Source organism: Rhinolophus sinicus, chromosome 13 (assembly GCF_057876585.1).
Source record: "Rhinolophus sinicus isolate RSI-liver-muscle chromosome 13, RSI-T2T, whole genome shotgun sequence".
NCBI classification, from domain to species: Eukaryota; Metazoa; Chordata; class Mammalia; order Chiroptera; family Rhinolophidae; genus Rhinolophus; species Rhinolophus sinicus.
Window position 1 is genome coordinate 37,209,356 of NC_142513.1, and position 22,455 is coordinate 37,231,810.

A 22,455-nucleotide genomic window follows, 5' to 3' on the forward strand; every position below is an offset into this window, starting at 1 on the left:
AAGAACAAAAGCAAAATGAGAAAAGAGAGCAAAGAAAAATAAGAAAAGGGAAAAGAAAAAATGAGACAAAGAAAACAAGAGTGAAGGGAAAAAAATAAAACTGGGGATGAAGAAGGAGAAAAGAAGCTAAAAGGCCCAAGTCCAACAGGTCACCACAAATCAGCTTCCTGGACTATAACGGACAGAAAACTCAGCCCAGCCAGAACTTTATATAGCAACTTTGGGTAATTCCCTCACACTGGTGCTTTATGAGCTCAGAGCCAGAAACTGATCATGTATGGCTAAGGATAAACTACAGTGATTTTCTCAGTTTTGGGTTTCAAGACCCCTGAACTCTGAAAAAAAGGGGGGATCCCAAAGAAATTTTTGTTTATGTGGGATATTAAAGACTGATAGTTACTTTATTAGAATTTAAAGTCTGTAGGATGCTTTAAAAAAAAAAAAAAAAGACGTGTATTAGAATGTTTTTCCAGGGGTGGATAGTGTTGCATTTTGAAAAGCCCCTAAGATGATTTGTTTCCACTCCCTTAGCCAAAAAATGGTGCTGCTCTTTGAGAAGCACTACTTGGGTGTATAATAAAGTCACTTTTTATGTAAAATGTTCATTTAAAAGGTGTTTACAAGCAATTGTTCTTTAAAACCACCTTGTGCTTATTAATACCATAGCTTAGCTAAGGTGTGTATTCATTTTGGATACCTTCAGTTTTTTTATTTGTTTGTTTTGTTTTTAAATAAATGTAACCGTGTTAAATGTGAAAAAAAAAGATATTTGAATCATCTTGAAATACAATTATCAGGGGGAAAAAAAGACTATATCCCTATCAGCTATACACACAGCTACATATTTTTTCCCTTGCCTCTGAGGAATAAAATTGATTGACTTTCCTACAAGCATGATTTTAAAAAACATTAATAAACAGCAGACTGGCACACTTAAATTGGAACAAAGGCTACAACCGACATCTCAGAAACCCATCTATTTTCCTATGTGCTAGAAGTACTGACGTCAAGCATTGTATCATACAGTATACTTAATATCTCCTTGTTGGGGTACCTTACACCACAGGACTTAAGATGAATTCAGAAGCTATAAAGCCAATAAACAAAAACAAGTGTTCTCCTGTTTTTCAAACAAATGTATAATAGTATCAGAGACGGAAATCATAGATATCAAATCGAAACCCAGAATCATTTTCATTTTCCAAGTGATAAAATGTAAAGGTAAATTCTAAAATACTAAACATTAAAAGCAAAGATAATTTGAAAAAGTGTACTTTGGGGCCTGAGAGTGAAATCTGAGCTCCAAAGTAACAGTAAAGATAATCAGAAAAGTCATACATTACTATTTTTGCGGCAAAGCCATAGGTAGGTATCTGAATGCCAGCTTTCTTTCACATCAGAAGTGAATAAAGAAATCACAGCAGATTCAAATGAATAGAAACTAACACCCTATATCTTAGTCATTTTATACAAAGATTTAAAAAAAAAAAAAAGATTGTTTTCAATTGCATGTAACTATACCTATGGTCACAAATAGTTCAGAATTGATGGACTTTGTAGTCTCTGTGGCAGTATTTCAACTTGAGAAACAACAGTTAGCTGAAGCAGTGGGGAAAAGATTTGTGGATGAGTTGGTTTTGGATATGGGCCTTGCAGGAGGGATGGAATTCGAACCCCAAGATGGGTAACAGGGACAGCCAGTTAGCTCAGTTGATTAGAGTGCAGTGCTCTTACAACAAGGTTGCTAGTTCGATCCCCACATGGGCCACTGTGAGCTGTGCTCTCCACAACTAGATTGAAACAACTACTTGAGTTGGAGCTGATGGGACCTGGAAAAACACAATTAAAAAAAAAAAAGGGCGGGTAGATGGCTCAGTTGGTTAGAATGTGAGCTCTTGACAACTAGTTTTCCAATTGGATTCCCACATGGGCCAGTGAAATGCGCCCTCCACAACTAGATTGAAAATAATGGCTTGAGCTTGGAGCTGAGCCACCAGTGGGTGGATGGTTGGCTCAGTGGTTCAAGCACGGTGTTCATAACACCAAGGTCGCTGGTTCAATTCCCACATGGGCCAGTGAGCTGCACCCTCCACAACTAGATTGAAAAACAATGACTAGACATCCTGGAAAAACATACTGTTCCCTAATATTCCCCAATAAAAAAGCAAAAAACAAACCAAAAAATCTTTAAAAAAAAAAAAAAAGCTATAAATTCTTCCCCTCTCTGTTCTTATACCTCGCAACGTCACTTTGATATAGGATTCTGGTGTCTGGTGCCCAGACATCTCGTGCCCGGAGATTGTGGTCTCACGTATCCGAAGAATAAGAAGGCTTATTCAGGAGAGGTAGAGGAGCAAAGATTTTTATTAAACCGAAAGTACAGCTCTCTTACAAGAGGAGGTACCCAAAACTGGGATGCCCTCTGGCTAAGGCAAAACGCTCTTACTTTTATACTTTTTCTTGCATGCTTGGGGAAAGGAGTTGGCACCCTCTGATGGATTTTGTCTATCAGATTTTCTCTGTTTGTCCAGCCTGAAGGGATTTACGAAATAACCCCTTTATCCCCAGAGCGCAATTACATTGTTGCCCCAGAGCAAATGAGTCATTTCAGGACCTGGAGTTCCAAGATATGGCTGCCTTTGTTTATTCTACCAGGGACTTCCCTGTTTACCTCACAACATGCTAACTAATCAACTTTGCAATGACCCTCAGTCAGGAGTGGGAGTCTGTTTCTCCTCCTCTTTAATATGGTTGGCCTTGTAACTTGCCCATAGAATGCAGCAGAATTAACTTGGTTATTTCCAAACCTAGGCCTCAGCAGGCCTTGCATGCTCCAGAACTCCTGCTGCTGTCATGTGAGCAAGCCCAGGCTAGCCTGCTGAATGATGGTGTGATCCAGGCAAACCCAGTGCCACAGCTAATAGCCAGCCAACCACCAGACCTGGGAGTGGGGCCACATAACACAAGCCAGCCCCAGGCAACTTGCTAGCTGATCACAAATGTATGAGTCAGGGCAGCCCAGGATGATAGAACCCATCCAGACCAGCCGAACCACCAAGCCGACTTGTAGACTGAATGAAATCAGAATATGCTACCCCAAAGTATGCCTCTATGGGGTAAGAATTGTTTTGAACTGAAGGCAATTAAGAAGAAGCAAACACCAAAAGAGCTCTTTGCCCCACCCACCTGCCTAAAAGCAGGACACAAATTTGCCTTTGTAAAGGTGTTCTTCCCTTCTTCTCCCATACCAGAAGAACAACTACTACTAGAAACAGAAAGTCAGCAAAGCTTACTAAAATAACCCTTATCTTCCATTCGTTTCCCCCATATAGTTACCACAATTTACTGTCCCTAGAAGCCAAAACCTTTTTCTTTTCCTTTTTTCCTTTTTTTTTTTTTTTAATGTATCGGGGTGACAATTATTAGTAAAATTACATAGATTTCAGGTGTACAATTCTGTATTACATCATCTATAAATCCCATTGTGTGTTCACCACCCAGAGTCAGTTCTCCTTCCATCACCATATACTTGATCCCCCTTACCCTCATCTCTCACCCCCCACCCCCCTTACCCTCTGGTAACCACTAAACTATTTCCTTTGTCCAATCACTTCTCTACATTTGTTGCCCTTAGTTAAAATGGTGTACAAGCACTCAGGTCTAATCCTTCTAGGTGTTTGCATTTCTTTCCTCTGATGCCCCTCATGTGCATATGAAATAAACCCTCTCTCCTGTTAATCTTTCTTTTGTTGGTTTAATTTGCATGTTCCAGGTAGTAAACTTAAGAGCCTAGAGGAAAAGATTTTTTTTCCTCTTTAATAAGACTCATGAGCAATAAACCAATGGTTGTTGTTTAAGCCATTTGGTTTTGGCTATGTGTGTGTGTTGTTGCTTGCATTAAAATGCATTCCATTTTATATAATGAGAAAGGTTTTAGACTGATATGGCAATTCAAGAGCCTTCTTAATCATATAGAAATATGAGTAACATTAAAGGACCTATGAACTGGGCCCTAAACAAGGGCCTTTGGAGTTGTAGTTTGGAGCTGAAAGAGCCTTCATGGTCATTTCTTATGTTACATATGAGGAAACCAAGGCTTAGACACACTACATGACTGTGCACATCACTGAGACAGGTTAGTTAGTATGTTGCTAGGTAGACAGCGGGGTCCCTGGTGGAATAAACAAAAAAAGTAGCCATGTCCTGAAACTCCAGGTCCTGGAATGTCTCCTTCACTCCAGGAAAGAGACATGAGAATACACCTTGAGGTTAATAAATAATCTCAAATCCCTTCCGGACAGACAAAGGAGCAGATCTGATAGATAGGAATGGGTTATTTCATTAATCCCTTCAGGATGGACAAACAGGACAAACCTGATAGATGAATTCAATTAGAAGGCTCCAGTCCCCTTCCCCAAGCAGTCAGGGGAAAGTATAAAAGAACTTTTGCCTCAGTCACCGGGCACCCCCATTCAGGACCCCCTCCCGCTCGTGAGCTATGACGCTTTGCTTTCAATAAATTATCCTCTTTTTAAAACTCTTTGCCTCTCCTGGGTCCGTGTTTCTGTTCTTCGGTCTCATGAGACACAATCCTGGCACTCACTCTAAAGTCCCTTACATCATTTGGGGACTCACAGAGAAATATTCCTACATCACTACTTTCCTTACCACGCACCCCCTTCAGTAGAACTTAAATCAATAAAGCAGATTCATAGAAGAATGAATGCTCTGAACACATTATCTGTATTCCCACTGCCACACCTTTGCTTTAGTTGTGCATCCAGCAGGAATGTCATCTCCAATTGTGTTCTGCATGCAGTTCTTCCTTTGAGTTCTACTGTCCCTGTCCCCAGTGTCCCTGTAGTGCCAGATTGGTAAATGCTAAAGTTGAAAATTAGCAAAACCAATAAACTCATTACATTATTCAGTTTCTGTAGATGGCCAGTATATAAATATGAACTTCTATGTAATGATTGGCCCCTTTTATCCTTTTTTGTTCCTCTAACCAGGTCATAACTTTAAGGTTATGCCATTTGTTACTGTCAAGCTTAATTAAGCCCATTATAATTTGTTAACCCCTGTGCTTGCTTTGTAATTAACATCGATTAACACAAACAAGTGTAATGTAGGCCATCAGCACTTTCCAGAAGTGCTGATTACAATTATATTGGTAATTCAATACAGTATACAATGACAATTAAGTTCGCAAACTTGTTGCAACTATATTTCTAACCTTTTTTGATATCAAAGGGATTATTCGTTATGAATTTGTAACAACTGGACAAACAGTTAACCAAGTTTACTATTTGGAAGTGCTGAAAAGGCTGTGTGAAAAAGTTAGACCCCCTGACCTTATTGCCAACAACTTATGGCTCTTGCCTCACAACAATGCCCCAGCTCACACGGCACTGTCTGTGAGGGAGTTTTTAGCCAGTAAACAAATACCTGCACTGGAACACCCTCCCTACTCACCTGATCTGGCCCCCAATGACTTCTGCTTTACCTGAAGATAAAGGAAATATTGAAAGGAAGACATTTTAATGACATTCAGGACATCGATGGTAATATGACAACAGCTCTGTGGCCATTCCAGAAAAAGAGTTCCAAAATTATTTTGAAAGGTGGACTTGGTGCTGGTGTCAGTGCATAGCTTCCCAAGGTGAGTACTTCGAAGGTGACCACAGTGATATCCAGCAATGAGGTATGTGGCACTTTTTCTAGGATGAGTTCACGAACTTAATTGTCAGTCCTCATAGACGATGACAGGATAGACATTTACATTTTCTTTACACAGAGACAAATGGAACCAGGCAAAACTAAGCTTAGAAACAAAATATTTTATTCATCACATTCACCTGATTAAACCTTCACCGTGTTAACCCACCTTACAACTATTGGAACCTCAGGTAGGATTACGGAAGGCACAGCTCCAAGTAACTTGCTTCATTGTATCATTGGACTGAAAGAGGGAAGAGATTCAACTCAAACAGATAGATGGTGGAGTGTCCAGGCACAGAAAAACAGCCCCCAAGGCTTATGGCAGACAATTATGTAGATCTGCCCAGATCGCATTCTGTAGTTCTGGGAGAAGTCCAGGGTTCCATGGCAGCAGGTTGAAGGTGAACAACAATGAACATCCATTGGATCCAAAAAGCTCAAAATGACTAATCACCTGAAAATAAATTCTATCTGCTACTCAAAACACAAAAAGCAACAACAACAAAAGCACTATATTTTATATATTCAAGATTATATTGAAGTTCCCTTTCTCTCTAACGTCAGGGGTCAGGCACGTGATCTTGACATTCATGTTAAGAGGAGTCCACCGTGCTCACAAATGACTATTGTAGATTCCTCGTGCGGATGGACACACATTTGAACTTTTGCTTATTTCTAGAAATAAAGCTGGAATGTGTAGGAGCTGTAGTAGTATTTGTTCTGTACAAAATAAATGAGACTGACTCACTGTAATCCAGGGAAGGGTTAACAGAATTGATATCATCCAAATCAACTGGCCCTGGGCAGATGGTTTGATAATGAGGCCATGAAGTTCTTTGATAATGAGGCCAATACAGTTCTGTATTACTGCTCCAGAAAGTATGCTATGGAAATCGTTCAAATCCTCTAAAAGGAGTGTTATTACAAAATGGGGTGTTTCAAAGTCATTGCTGAAACATTTGTAATGTTCATGAAGATCCCTGAGATACCAAGACTTCTGTGTAAATGTGTGTCATAGAGAAAAAAATATTTCAGATGGAAAAATATGGAGAAATTTGCTGAAAGTCCTATAACTTCTAAGTATTGAACCTGGCGTCTGAACCCAAATGTCTGTGTCCACAGAGCTAGGCCTTCTCTTTTTGCCCCCTTCTCCTCAGCAGATTTGTTAGACAAAGTTCTGGAAATGGAAAAGCAGCTGTCAAAGGCAGAATTGACTTGACAGAAACAAAAACAAACAAAAAAAGAAAAAGAAACTCACAACACACTTTGATACAAAAGGTCAGCCTTAAGCCAGATTGTGACATTGGTGACATTGTCTCTGGTTCCACAATCTTCCTTCCTGCCATCATCAAACATCATACTTAGGGTCTTATATCAATCCCAACACAGTTGTATGAGTCATTTAATCCTCTCTCTTCCAGTATTCTCTCTCTCTCTCTCTCTCTCTCTCTCTCTCTCTCTCTCTCTCTCTCTCTCTCTCTCTCAGTATAAGGTGTGCCCAGACATGTTTTCTTCTTTATTTTTTAAAATAATATATAAAATACATACAGTGGAGTGCATAAAGTATACAAATGTTAAATGTACAGCTCAATGAATTGTTTAATATATACATACACTGGTGTAACTGCCACCCAGATGAGATTCAGAACATGTCCACTATCCCAGAAAACTTTCTTGAGCTACAGCCTTTTTATTTGAGAGTAAGGTTAATTGAGGTATCATTTTCATACAATAATATTCACACTATGCGGTTCTATGAGGTTTGACAAATGCATATTGCCATCAGTAAAATCAAGATAAAGAACGGTACCATTGGGGTGACGAGTTAACTCGGTTAGAGTATGGTGCTCTTAACAACAAGGTTGCCAGTTCGATCCCCACATGGGCCACTGTGAGCTCCGCCCCCCCACAACTAGACTGAAACAACAACTTGACTTGGAGCTAATGGGTCCTGGCAAAACACACTTAAATAAAAGATTTGAAAAAAAAAAAAAAAGATTACAGGCCTATCCCAAGAAACGAGAAAAATCCCAAATAAATAACCTCACGTTACACCTTAAAGAACTAGAAAAAGAAGAACAAATGAAACCCAAGGTCAGCAGAAGAAAGGAAATAATAAAAATCAAAGCAGAACCAAAGACAATAGAAAAAATTAATGTAACAAAGAGCTGGTTCTTTGAAAAGATTAACAAAATTGACAAATTCTTGGCTAGACTCACTAATATAAAAAGAGAGAGGACACGAATAAACAAAATCAGAAATGAAAAAGGGGAAATTATCATGGATGCCACAGAAATACAAAGGATCGTCCAAGAATACTATGAAGGACTATATGCCACCAAATTCAATAACCTAGAAGAAATGGACAAGTTCTTAGAAACATAGCCTTCCTAGGCTGAACCATGAAGAACTGGAAAATCTAAACGGACCAATCACCAGTAACAAAATTGAATCAGTCATCCAAAACCTTCCCAAAAGGAAAAGTCCGGGACCAAATGGCTTCACTAGTGAATTCTATCAAACCTTCAAAGATGATCTAATAGCAAACCTGCTCAAAATCTTCCAAAAAATTGAAGAGACAGTACTCCCTAACTCATTTAATGAGGCCAACATTACCCTGATACCAAAACCTGGTAAGGACAACACAAAAAAAGAAAACTACAGACCAATAACTCTGATGAATACAGATGCAAAAATCCTAAACAAAATTCTAGCAAATCGAATGCAAGAATGCATTAAAAAGATTATTCATCACGACCAAGTGGGATTCATCCCCGGGGCACAAGTTCAACATCCGCAAATCCATCAATGTGATACACCACATAAACAAAATTGAGGACAAAAATCATATGATTATATCAATTGATGGAGAAATAGCATTTGACAAGATACAACATCCATTTATGATTAAAACACTTCATAAAATAGGTATAGAAGGAAAATATCTTAACATGATAAAGGCCATATATGACAAACCCTCAGCTAATCTCATAATTAATGGTGAAAAACTGAAGCCCTTTGCTCTATGTTCAGGAACACGACAGGGCTGTCCCCTACCATCTCTGCTTTTCAGCATAGTGTTGGAAGTCCTTGCTAGAGCAATCAGGCAAGGGAAAGAAATAAAAGGCATCCAAATTGGGAATGAAGAAGTTAAATTGTCACTCTTTGCAGATGACGTGATGCTATATATAGAAAACCCTAAAGACTCCACCAAAAAGCTATTGGAAACAATCAACGAATACAGTAAAGTTGCCGGCTACAAAATCAACATACAAAAATCCATTGCATTCCTATATACTAAGACTGAAATCTCAGAAAAAGAAACAAACAAACAAACAAACAAAAAAACCAATTCCTTTTGCAATTGCAGCAAAAAGAATACAATACTTAGGAATAAACTTAACCAAGGATGTGAGAGACCTATATGATGAAAACTATAAGACATTTTTTAAAGAAATTGAAGAAGACACAAAGAAATGGAAAGACATTCCGTGCTCATGGATTGGAAGAATCAACATAGTTAAAATGGCTATATTACCCAAAGCAATATACAGATTTAATGCAATCCCCATCAAAATCCCAATAACATTCTTTAAAGAAATAGAACAAAAAATCATCAGATTTGTATGGAATAACAAAAGGCCCCGAATAGCCAAAGCAATATTAAGAAAAAAGAACAATGCTGGAGGTAGCACACTCCCTGACTTTGGCTTGTACTACAGGGCTACAATAATCAAAACATCATGGTATTGGCAGAAAAACAGACACATAGACCAATGGAATAGAATTGAGAACCCAGAAATAAAACCACATAAATATCGACAGATAATTTTTGACAAAGAAGCTAAAAACATACAATGGAGGAAAGACAGCCTCTTCAATAAGTGGTGCTGGGAGAATTGGGTAGCCATGTGCAAAATAATGAAACTGGCATGCTGTTACCATGTACCAAAATTAAATCAAAATGGATCAAAGACCTAAGCATAAGACCTGAGAAAATAAACTGCATGGAAGAAAACATAGGTACTAAACTTATGGACCTTGGGATCAAAGAATATTTTATGAATTTGACTCCAAAGGCAATGGAAGTAAAAGCTAAAATAAACGTATGGGACTATATGAAACTTAAAAGCTTCTGCACAGCAAAAGAAACAACCGACAAAATAAAGAGGCAACCAACTGAATGGGAGAAGATTTTTGCAAACAGTGCCTCCGATAAGGGGCTAATATCCAAAATATACAAGGAACTCATGAAACTCAACAACAAAAAACGAACAACCCAATTGAAAAATGGGCAGACAACCTGAAGAGACATTTCTCCAAAGAGGACAGACAAATGGCAAATAGACATATGAAAAAATGCTCAACATCACTAATCATCAGAGAAATGCAAATAAAAACCACAATGAGATATCACCTCACCCCAGTTAGAATGGCTATTATCAACAAGACAAATAGTAACAAGTGTTGGAGAGGCTGTGGAGCAAAAGGAACCCTCATACACTGTTGGTGGGAATGCAGACTGGTGCAGCCGCTATGGAAGGCAGTGTGGAGGTTCCTCAAAGAATTACGAATGGAATTACCATATGACCCAGCAATCCCTCTCCTGGGTATCTACCCAAAAAATCTGCAAACATTTAGAGATAAAGACACGTGTGCTCCAATGTTCATTGCAGTTTTATTTACGGTGGCCAAGACATGGAAACAACCAAAATGTCCTTCGATAGATGAATGGATAAAGAAGTTGTGGTATAGATACACAATGGAATACTATTCGGCGGTAAGAAAAGATGAGATAGGACCATTTGTGACAACATGGATGGATCTTGAGAATATAATGCTAGTGAAATAAGTCAGACAGAAAAAGCAGAGAACCATATGATTTCACTGATATGTAGTATGTGAACCAACAACAACAAAAGAACAAGACTAACAAATGAGAAACAGAAACTGATAGACGCAGACAATAGTTTAGTGGTTACCAGAGGGTAAAGGGGATCAAATATATGGTGATGGAAGAAGAACTGACTCTGGGTGGTGAACACACAATGGGATTTATAGATTATGTAATACAGAATTGTACACCTAAAATCTATGTAATTTTACTAACAATTGTCACCCCAATAAACTTTAATTCAAAAAAAAAGAGAAAAAGAAAAAAGAAAGAAATAACTGTACCATCAACCTCCCCTGGCAACCACTGATCTCTTTTCTGTCCTTATTCGTATTTTTTTCTAGAATGTCAAGTAAATTAAACCATACAATACATTGTCTTTCGAGTCTAATTTCTTTCATTCAGCATAATACATTTGAGTTTCTTCCATGTGGTTGTGTGTTCAACAGTTCCTTCCTTTTTATTCCTGAGTAGTACCTAATTATGCCACAGTCTACCATCCATCAGTTAAAGGACATTGGATTATTTCCAGATTTTTACAATTATGAATAAAGCCACTATAAACATTCACATGCAGGGTTTAATGTAAATCTAAGTTTTCATGGGGGTGGGAGGTACGGGGCATAAATCCCTCCTTGATTTTTTGACCTATGCTAAGGGGTGTCAAACTTTATTTAAAAAACAAACAAACAAACAAACAAAAAAAACACTTTCCAGAGTGCTTGTACCATTTTATAGTCCCATTAGCATTATGTGAGATTTTTATTTGCTCCACATTCTCACTAGCACCTAGCATTACCAAATTTTAAAAAAGTCATTTCACTAGGTGTGTGGCACAGATTTTTGAAGCTGAGCAAACATGTCCATAGGGTTTATTGTTGTCTTCAGAGGAGACTTAAAAATCAATCTTAAACATCTAAACACACACACACACACACACACACACACACACACACACACACGAACTACTTGGCTGCATACTAATTAGGCAGTTCATATTAATGATCCTGACTGGAGTTACTCCTCATTCAGTCTGATTTTGATTAGCAGTCTATATTTCAAGCAGCATGTGACACCAATTTATTTAGCACACTTGTTAAAAGCAAGGGTCTTTCTTGCAGTTGACCCATGGGTTATACCTGAAGGTTGTGACTCCTCAGTGCCTTTTGGCATCTTTAAAATAATCAACAACCTACTTCTGATTACCTTGTTTAAGTGTGTTTTCTGTACCCAGAAAATGAAACACTTCTCCAGCTTCTACTTTTAAGAATATATCTATCAAAAATACTGTACGCTGGAGGAAGGGGAAAAAAACGCTTCATTGCAGTAAACAAATTGTCACACTCAGGGGATTGCTACAGAATTCAATCACTTTTCTTCTTTGCCCTCAATATGCACAGGGCCGCACATTGCTATTCTCTAGAAGTAACCACTTCTGATTTTTCTGACTTGGGCAGAAAGCACTTATAGTCAGAACCTAGGCCTCTCAGATTTATCACACAAATTCCTCCATGGCCTGCTTTCAGGTTGTCCCTGGATCTCTGCTAATGCCTTATTCATTTGCATCGTCTCCCCATCTGCTGATTCTAATGGTGTGTGGTCAGCAATTAGACTGTGATGCATGTGCCACCCCCTATACATGACTTACCCCTCCTCCCTCCTCACCCAGCCCCAGCTGTTTCCATCTTTCTGCCTCATCCCCAAGTAGAGGAATACACCAGATCACCTCAGCTGCATCTTTTCATTTTCTTATTTTAAATAGATAAATGTGCACAAAGAATAAGTTCAAAAGATACAAAAGACATAGAGCTAGAAGTCTCTTTCATTCTCTTATCCAGTTCCCCAAGTCCCTTGCTCAGAGGGAACTACTGTCACCGGTATCTCGTGCCCTTTCAGAAAGAGATATTCTATGCATCAACAAACACACAATTTATTTGTATTCTTTGCAGAAATGGTAACAAGCTATAACACCTTTTTCAATCTAGCTTTTTCCATATAAAACATATACTTGCTATTGAGCATACTTCAGTGGATTTCCCTCATTCTTTTTAAGTTGTTTAATGTTAAAGTTGTGTATATATTATGATTTATTTTAACGAAGTCTTTTCTAAAGTATCCAAAATAATGACTTAGTAGCCTAAACAAGATAGTTTATATCATGAAAAAGATGAGCAAAGTTATGTGGTTCAGGGCTAGTATTGGTAGCTACAGTCTCAGAGATGGAAGATCCTTCTATCTTGTTGTTCGCTGTTCTTAGTACATGAATTTCTCCTTGTGTTTGAAGATGGCCGCTTAAGCTCTAACCTTTACTTCTGCATTCCTGCCTAAAGAAAGATCAGTGGAGGAACACACCAGACCACCTCTCATGCCCTTTCAGAAGAACACTTCCCAGCATACAAAGTTCTTTCAGTTATATCCTGTTTTTCAAAACTTAGTCACAAAGCCATACCTAGCTGCAAGGGAGGATGTGAAATGTAGTCACAATTCAGGGAGCCTGTTAAAAATTTGGGGTCCTATTAAGAAGGAAGGGCGGTAGAATGGATACTGGGGTATAACAACAATCAGTTTCTGTCCCAGGCCTTTTGCTCTTAGATACAATGCTGAAATAAAGATCTTTGTGAAAGTTTCATTTCACACTATGTGGGAAGATTTCTAGAATTTCTGGGTCAGAGGGTTATACATTTTTATTTTTATGAATATTACCAATTGCCCTCCATTGACAAGGTAACAATACACACCTGTACCGATGTTACATGAGAGTGCCTGTTTTCCCCACACCCTCAACAATCCTGTATGCTCACATTTTTTTATTTTTTTATTCTTTACCATTATGATAGCTAAAATACAGTATCCCAATTTATCTTCATTGAACTTAATGGAAGTTTCTCTTATTTTTAGTGAAGTTAAGTACTTTAAAAAAGGTCTAGAAATCATTCCTATATCCTTATCTCTGAACTGTTTCCATCATTTGCCCATTTGTTCATTGGATTATTTCCTTGTTAATCTGTAGAAATTCTAAATTGGGGAAATTAGCATTTTCAGTAGTATTTTTTATAAACAGTTTTCCACAATTTTGGCTTTGTTTATTGTGTCTTTGTTTCTATGCAGATTTTAAAAAGAGAAGTAAGCCTTTATCTCTTTGTCTCACAAATAAAGCTGGATGAGTTGGTTGCTTTTTGGTGATTAGTCAGAGGGAACAAATCCCATATCCTCTTCTGGTGGCTGCGGGAGCAACGGGAACAGCAGTGGGGGCAGCAGCCATCGGGCAGCAGCCACAAATGGAGATGAACTAGCCACGAAAGGCCTTGACCTTTACAGCAAGTGGAAAGGTGTAATCAGTCTCCACAGACAAAGCCAGGACCCGCTGTACTCACTGATGATAGATGGGGTGCTGACGTAACAGGTGGGTAAGCATCTGCAGACACAAGCTGTAACATGGCGGACGCCTTCCAGGAAGTGAGAGTGGCGTTTTTCTCTGTGATGTCAAGCACGTCCGTGTTGTAGATGCTGCCATTGCCAAACCCCTGCCGGACGATCAGCGTGGGGAGAAAGGGAAGGTGTTCAGCCGTGTGGCTTTGTCTGAAGTCTTATTCAGCTGCACGTCACTCAGGATTTAAGTGGTGATTCCTTTGTGAAGTTGAATTTATCCCTTTTAAGAAATTGCTCCTGGGTTTTGTGATATTCTTAGGAAGGTGCTTCCCGTATGTCATGCAGGGACTCTGCTCCCACTCCCCGCACCAGAAGGCAGGACATGGCGAGGCCAAAAAGGAACACCCACGGAGCCATAGATAGGGGAGTCATACCACTATATTCTCGCTGGCAGTTGGTGGAGACACAAAAGCAAACATCTGCCAGTAACCCAATGAGGGGTCTTCCTGCACCCCAGTCTCACTGGCGGCTGGGTGAGACAAAGGAAGTGGGATCCACACGATCCACAATCCACCATCCACGCTTCTCTGCCAAGCAACCAACCAACTAATCCCCTAGCATAACCAGTTATATTAGTTATATTAGTGGCTAATGTCTAACCAGTAACAGCTGATGGCCACCCAGCCACAGCGGATGGCCATCTGATTACAGCTGATGGCCATCTAATAACCGAGCCAGCACCTTTCCATGTGAGAATGAAAGCCTGAAAACTACTCTCTGGGACTCTGTCCCCACACCATACCAAAATTACAAAATAAATTCTCATGGTTTTCTTTTTCACACTAATAACAATTACAAAGAAGCTCCAACTTCATTTATTTTAGCATGACTTTTTGTTATCCTGGCCCCACTGACCCATCTATCTTCCCCCATTGACTTGATATCTTAGCTGCATCAAAAGGGAGGAAGCAGTCTTTTTTCACTCAAAATGAGTACATCTTAATTCCACTTTCTATTTTATATATCCTGTACTGACACTGATATTATTCATTATGCTTTAGAGTAACATATTGCAGTTGTATCCAATTTGCCAATGAGTGAAGTTAAGTACTTAGAGATTCAAGCATTCAAACTCATCTGCTCTCAGCCTAGATACTGGACCATATAAAGCTAAAACACAGGGAGTTGTGGGGGAAGGAATTCAGGTTTTGGAGGTGGTTATGGTGTTTAAGTCCTAACTCCCAGTACCTCAGAAAGTTACTGAATTTAGAGATGGGGTCTTTAAAAAGGCATTTAGGTTAAAATGAGGTCATATAGGTATTCATATAAGAAAAAGGAAATTAGGACAGAGATACAGAGGGAAGACCATGTGAAGACATGGAAAGAAGATGGCCATCTACAAGCCAAAGAGAGAGGCCTCAAAAGAAACCAACCATGATGATTGTCATGCAGAGTGTCATGTGGGGTCTCTGGTCCCGCTCCCCATATTAGACTGCAGGACATGGTGAGGACTAAAAGGATCACCCACGGAGCCATAGATAGGGGAGTCATACCACTACATTCTCGCTGGAGGCTAGGCCAGAGACACAGGAAGCAGGAGTCACACTATCTGCAACCCGCCATCCCCTTCTCTGTGCCAACTGACTTCACTTGCTAACTGCAATCCGCACTTGCTAGCTCAGCCACCATCTCCTTACAAGCCCCCATTTGCTGCTAGCGTAGTCACGACAGTTATATTAGTGGCCAATGGCTCACTGGTTACAGCTGACGGCCAACTAGCCACAGCTGATGGCCATCCAATCACAGTTGATGGCCATTTACTACCTGAGTGAGCACCTTTCTACATGAGGCCAACAGCCGGAAACTGTACTCCTGGCTCTGTCCCCACACTCCACCCCTACAGGGTCTCGCCTCACAATCTACATGACAAGAATCTTCTGCGAAGTTCCCTGTGTGAGGAGCCTGGAAGTGAATGCAATATCCTGGACACAGCCAGGCTGTGGGGGCAGAGCCCCACAAAGTAGTTTCCAGGCTCTCGGCCTCACATAGATAGGTGCTGGCTCAGGTAGTAAATGGTCATTAACTGTGATTGGATGGCCATCAGCTGTGGCTAGTTGGCCGTCAGCTATAACCAGTGAGCCATTGGCCATTAATATAACTGTTGTGGCTACGCTAGCAGAAAATGAGGGCTAGCAAGGGCGAAGTATGGATTGCGGATAGTGTGGCTCCTGCTTCCTGTGTCTCCAACACAGTTGCCAGCGAGACTATAGTGGTATGACTCCCCTATCTGTGGCTCCGTGGGTGTTCCTTTTAGGTTTCACCATGTCCTGTGTTATGTGTGGGGCAGGATCAGAGAACCCGCCTGCCACCCTCCATGACACATGGCACAGCAAGCAGGGTACAGTGCCGGCCAAAGCTCTCCAAAGGATGGTAGAGCAGTTTGTGTGTATGAACACTCAGTCCCAGGAAGACCAGGAGGAGCAGCTGCCGGAGAGCTGGACCCCCGTGGAGGGGCGGGAAGACGTGGACGGTTGGCCCTCACCCCCAGGTTGGGGAGGAATTGGAGCCCTGCGGAGAGGGCACACATTGTGAGGCTAATGCACAGCCCTGGCAAATGACTGTGGACTATGAGGAACGGGCTCCATCCCTAATTTAATGGACCCCTTGACTGTTGGCTTGGGAGCGTACCACCATGTAGTGGAACTGGCGGATGTTTGCTTCCTGTGTCTCACCCAGCCACCGTGGAGAATATGTGAGAACCCTGGCTGTGCCCAGAGAGAGTGGTGGTGTCCTGAGAGGCCCTGGCTGTGTCCAGGGAGACTGGTGGTACCCTGAGAAGCCCAGGAAGTCTGGCTGTGCCCAGGACTGGTGGTGCCCTGAGAAACCCTGGATGTGCCTAGAGAGCCTGGCTGTGTCCAGGAAATTTGTGGGGACAAAGTCCCAGAGAGTAGTTTCCAGGCTCTCGGCCTCACATGGAAAGGTGCTGGCTCAGATAGTAGATGGCTGTCAACTGTGGCTAATTGACCGTAAGCTGTAACCAGTTAGCCAATTAGCCACTGATATAATTGCGAAGGGTGCTCTGGTGAGTGAGTCCAGTCAGTCCTGTTGGTTGGGTGGCAGGCAGAGAAGCAGACAGCAGGTTGCGGGTCGTCTAACTCCAGCCTCCAGTGAGCCTATAGTGGTATGACTCCCTGTGGGGACAGAGCCCCAGAGAGTAGTTTACAGGCTCTCGGCCTCACGTGGAAGGGTGCTGGCTCGGGTGGTGGATGGCCGTGGCTGTGGCTGATTGGCCATTGGATGTGGCTGGTTAGCCGATTGGCCGCTGGTATAACTGCTGCGGCTACGAAGGAGAGCCGAGGACTGCGGAGGAGCCGAGCAGAGCCGAGGAGAGCGGAAGAGGAGAGCCGAGGAGAGCGGAAGAGAGGAGACGAACAGAGTCGAGAGAGTGGAGGAGAGTCGTCGGTCGGTCAGTTGGCGGAAAGGTGGACGGCAGGTCGCGTGTCCAGTGGGCCCAGCCTCCAGTGAGACCATAGTGGTATGACTCCCCAATCTATGGCTCTGTGGGTGTTCCTTTTTGGCCTCACCATGTCCTGCGTTCTTATGTGGGGAGCGGGACCAGAGACCCCACATGACACGCTGCGTGACAGCTTCTTAGGTACAACCAGTCTCTCCGGGCACAGCCAGGCTCTCTCAGGGCACTGCCACTCTCTCTGGGCACAGCCCGACTTCCTGGGCACAGCCAGGGTTCTCACATATTCTTGACGGTGGATGATCAAGACACAAAAGCAAACATCCGCCAGTTCCACTACGTGGTGGTACATTCCCAAGAAAACAGTCAAGCGGTCCATTAAATTAGGGATGGAAGGCAATTCCCCATAGTCCACAGTCATTCGCTAGGGCTGTGCATTAGCCTCGCAATGTGTGCCGTCTCCGCAATGCAAGGGCTCCAATTCCTCCCAAACTTGGGTGTGAGGGCCTCAGCAAGCACTTCCCAGCCCACAGGGCCACAACGACTTTCACTTTCTCCGGCCTATGCTGGTTGGAGGACTGTCCACATCTGTCGTGTGGAAGACCCTGCTCACTGCACCATTTGTCATGTGGGGCGGCCTGCGGGGTCTCTGGTCCCGCTCCCCACATAAGAACGCAGGACATGGTGAGGCCTAAAAGGAACACCCACGGAGCCATAGATAAGGGAGTCATACCAGTATATTCTCGCTGGCTACTGGGTTGGAGACACAGGAAGCAGGAGCCACATGATCCGCAACCTGCCGTCTATTTGTATCTGCCAACCAACCTCACTTGCTAACTGAAATCCGCGCTTGCTGGCTCAGCCACCATCTTCTTGCTAGCTCCCATTTTTCTGCTAGCATAGCCACGGCAGTTATATTAGTGGCCAATGGCTCACTGGTTACAGCTGACGGCCAACTAGCCACAGCTGATGGCCATCCAATCACAGCTGATGGCCATTTACTACCTGAGCCAGCACCTTTCCATGTGAGGCTGAGAGCCTGGAAACTGCACTCCTGGTTCTGTCCCCACAATGATGTTACCAGAGAGTGAGTCCTCCTTGGAGCAGTGTCCAGGTTCTTGGCGTCTCGAGCAAAGAATTGAATGAGACACAGAAATAAAGTGGTGAAAGAGTAGTTTATTAGAGGAGATAGTACACTCCAAAGAGTTTGGAACGGGCCTGAGCAGTTGAGACTGGTTCAAGGGCCCCGACTAAGGAGGCCTTGGTAATTTTTATTCCTTTTTCTCTCAAATGGGTCATTTCTTTACAGGCATGGGACCATTTGATTGACACCTGTGACTGACAAAAGATTATTATCTCATCTTTTGAAACTGTGCATGTTCCTTCCCAGAATTCAGTCTGTTCTAATATTAATGAACTTCCAGGCATATGTATGATATTATAATGAGGGTATAATGAGGCCCAGGCGAAATGAAGGTCATTGTGGCCTTCACTGTGCAGGTGTGAGTGACCGGTTCAATCTAGTTGGATATTTTGTGCCCATTTGTTCCTCATAGGGGTAGATAATTACAGTGAGAAGGGGAACTTTTGGGTGGAGAGTGGAGGTCCTCTGGGTGGTGTGTTCTAGGAGTTGTGTTGGACATGCAAGAATGCAGAGACGTGATGCCTGTCTCTAACTCCCTGCCTGCCTTGTTTTCCCCTTGAGAGAAGTGATCCCCATTAAATCTCTATGGGAAGTTGAGGGACAGGAGGTCTTTTCTTCTGTATCTGCTTCCTGCTGGGCAGGGGCATAGAGCTGTCCCTACCTATTGGGGGATTAGCGGAACTCTCACCCTGTCTGATCTCAGATGAGAGGAAGGGGTCTCAAGATCCACCTGGAAGACCGAGGTCTGCTTGGAAGGCTGTGTTGGCTTCTTTGATTGGGACTGGTAATCTTTCTGGGGTATCATCTGTACCCCCAAGGGCCCTAAATGAGGAAAAATAGATTTTAATTAATACATTTAAAAGTGTTAACTTTAAAAAGCAGAGCTCAAAGCTATAAATGTAAGGTGGTTACATGATGGAAAATCCGTCAGCTCTGTAGAGCTTGTGGATGTTTAATCGGTTATTCAGATGACAATAATTCCAGGAGCTAGGTCCGGAATGGGTTGGAAAGAATATTAGGCTTTAGAGATTATAATCAACAAATATGAATCACAAGTTTTAGGGCAATTATCTGAAGCAAGGAGTAGGAGATTTCTATGATTCAGGTTAAAAACAATCTATTGTCTATGATTAAGGCATAAAAAACTATTATAATCAGGGGTTATAAAGTTAAAACACTGGAAAAAAGGAAAGTTAGAGTTTCTATAATAAAAGGTCTCTTCATTTGGCCCATAGCAATGACGCTTTGATCTCAGATTTCTAGCCTCCAGGACTTGAGGAAACATATTTATGCTCTTTAAGCCACCCGGTCTGTGGTACTTTGCTATGGCAGCCTGAGCAGACGAAAGCAGTGGTACACAGACCTGGCTGAATCAATAAGGGGATTTGGTTGGAAGTCTTAGAAGTTACTCAGATTTGCTGTCTTAAGTTGTGTTCTCTGGACTATGCAATGAGGGTCTGCATACCAGGTGTAAAGGGAGCATTTACAGGAGCCACATCTATGAAGGAGTAAAAGAAATGAGAGAAGTTGAACAGTAATGTAACTGCACAGAGGCTTCAGTTGATCCTAAGGGGAGCTCTGGATGCCCCTGAAAGGTTGTCCAGATTGAGGCAAGGAGGCTGGGCCTTTGTACCCTCCTGTGGGCTATCCCCTGGCAGAGGGTCTGAACTTAGGTGTGGAAGCTCTGTGTGGCTGAGGCCAATTACTGAGAGGGCCTCAGCTGTGAGCCATCAGGGGCCAATGCTGCTGGCAGCAGGAAAACAAGTGTCCAGTGTTAGAGGGGGGATCTGAGTGGTGCACTATTGTTATACACCACGTCTACCTACACAGAAGGGAAACTCACAGCATGGAGGGACACCCTAAAGAAGGAGCACTCAGGATAGACATTGCCCAATGTGGCCTTGAGGGTTTGGAATGCAGGAACACTGAAACAGTTTCTCTAGGCAACTAGGCAACAGCCATTGGGATGAATCAGCCCAGCTATCATTATGTCTGTGAGGACAGAACCCCAGAAAGTAGTTTACAGGCTCTCGGCCTCACGTGGAGGGGTGCTGGCTCAGGTAGTAGATGGCCGTCAGCTGGGGCTGGTTGGCCGTCGGCTGTGGCCGGTTAGTCAGTTGGCCACTAATATAACTGCTGCGGCTATGGAGGAGAGCCGAGGATTGCCGAGGAGAGCCGAGGAGAGCCGAGGAGAGTTGAGGAGAGTGGAGGAGAGTCGTCGGTCGGTTGGTAGAAAAACAGACAGCAGGTCGCACATCCGGTGAACCCAACCTCCAGTGAGACTATAGTGATATAGTGACTCCCCTATCTATGGCTCCGTGGGTGTTCCTTTTTGGCCTCACCATATCCTGCGTTCTTATGTGGGGAGCGGGACCAGAGACCCCGCAGGCCGCCCTGCTCGACAATGTCATGCCTTCTAGGATTCAGATTCATAGGAGAGAGGGTCTACTTAACCGGACTGTGAGTTCTCAGAAGGCTGCATAATGTGGGGGAAGAGTGGTCCCCCCAAAAGGCCAATTGTAATGTCATCACCAGAAGAAAAGAGATGGATAGTGGGCAGGTGAAAACAATATGCATCCATTGGGCCCAGATTCTGAGTTGGAGTCTCAGTTTTGTGTATCCCTTGACAAGCAGTTTGAACTCATAAAATTTTAACTGTTTCATCTGTAAAGTAGAAATAATATTACCTAACTTATAGGATTTTTCAGGATAAAATTATGTCTATACAGATATACAAGTATATCTATATAGATAGATATCTATCTACTTATGTAAATATATGTGTATATGCATAAACAAATTATGCATATATATGCACAATTACATAATGTATATATGATGCCGATGTAATGACAGCCATCATATATTTGAGTGTCTATAGTTCCTAGGACCTCAACCACTATTTTCTATCATTTTATCTATGTGCATTTTGTTTCCCCAACTCTTTGAGAGAAAGAGGAACATTTGATTTGTCTTTTTAAATGTGCTCATCCTCAAACTCTAAATCTGGAAAACCCCTTAGAGATGCTGCATCTTTTTACAGAGAGAACTGTGGAGTTGGAAAGCTTTACAACTTTGTATTTCTCATATTGGCTGTGTGGCTATGCATAATTTTTCATTTAAAAAGTAAATTTAAAATAGTCAGCAGTGGAATAAAAAAACCAAAAGGGGAGTTTACTTGGTAGGTCATCTGCTCACTGGGGTCCGTATAAGCAAAGCCTTCTCAGGGGATTCTCAGTACCAGATGGTCCAAGGCAGGGGGAAGATAAGGGCAGGGTCGCCAGACAACGACCCACTGGAGGGTATGATGAAGTTCCAGAGTAGGGCACCCAGTCCCATTTCTTTCTCTGCTTATTATAGAAAGTGACACCAGGCAGAATTTGAATGGAGAAGAGAATGGTAAAGAGAAGTGGGAAGGGGCTGGCATTTTCTCCCATTTATTTATTTTCAAAAAGAGATTTAATTCCAGCAACAGCATGTCAACTTCACTCCCACACACAGCCACCAAAAGGGACGCTTCCGTGGACAATTCTCAGCTTGCAAAAGTTTCCTGTCCAAGGTCACACAAAAAACTGATATATCAATTTCCCTGAAATAAATGCCATCATGGAGGTCTTCTTGTCTCTGTCAGAGGTTATAAGCAGCCTTTGATGGAGTGGGGTAATGACATCGCAGAGTGATTGAAAGTGTTTGGGATGTGATTTCCTATTTGGTTCAGACAAAATAAAACAATTATCTGTGCTTCATCTTTTTTAAAGAGATTGTTTTCTGAACTCTTTCGTGCTTGAAGCCTGTTGCAGTACCAAGGAACAATATTAGCCTGTCACAATTATAAATCAGCTCATCATCCATAGTCAGTCT

At 42.0% G+C, this 22,455-nt stretch overlaps 1 pseudogene; it reads right to left on the reverse strand.

The window, feature by feature from the left end:
* Positions 1 to 13,795: 13,795 nt before the first annotated feature.
* The window catches only part of LOC109436220 (deleted in azoospermia-like pseudogene), a 33,882-nt pseudogene continuing 25,222 nt past the window's right edge, over positions 13,796 to 22,455 (reverse strand).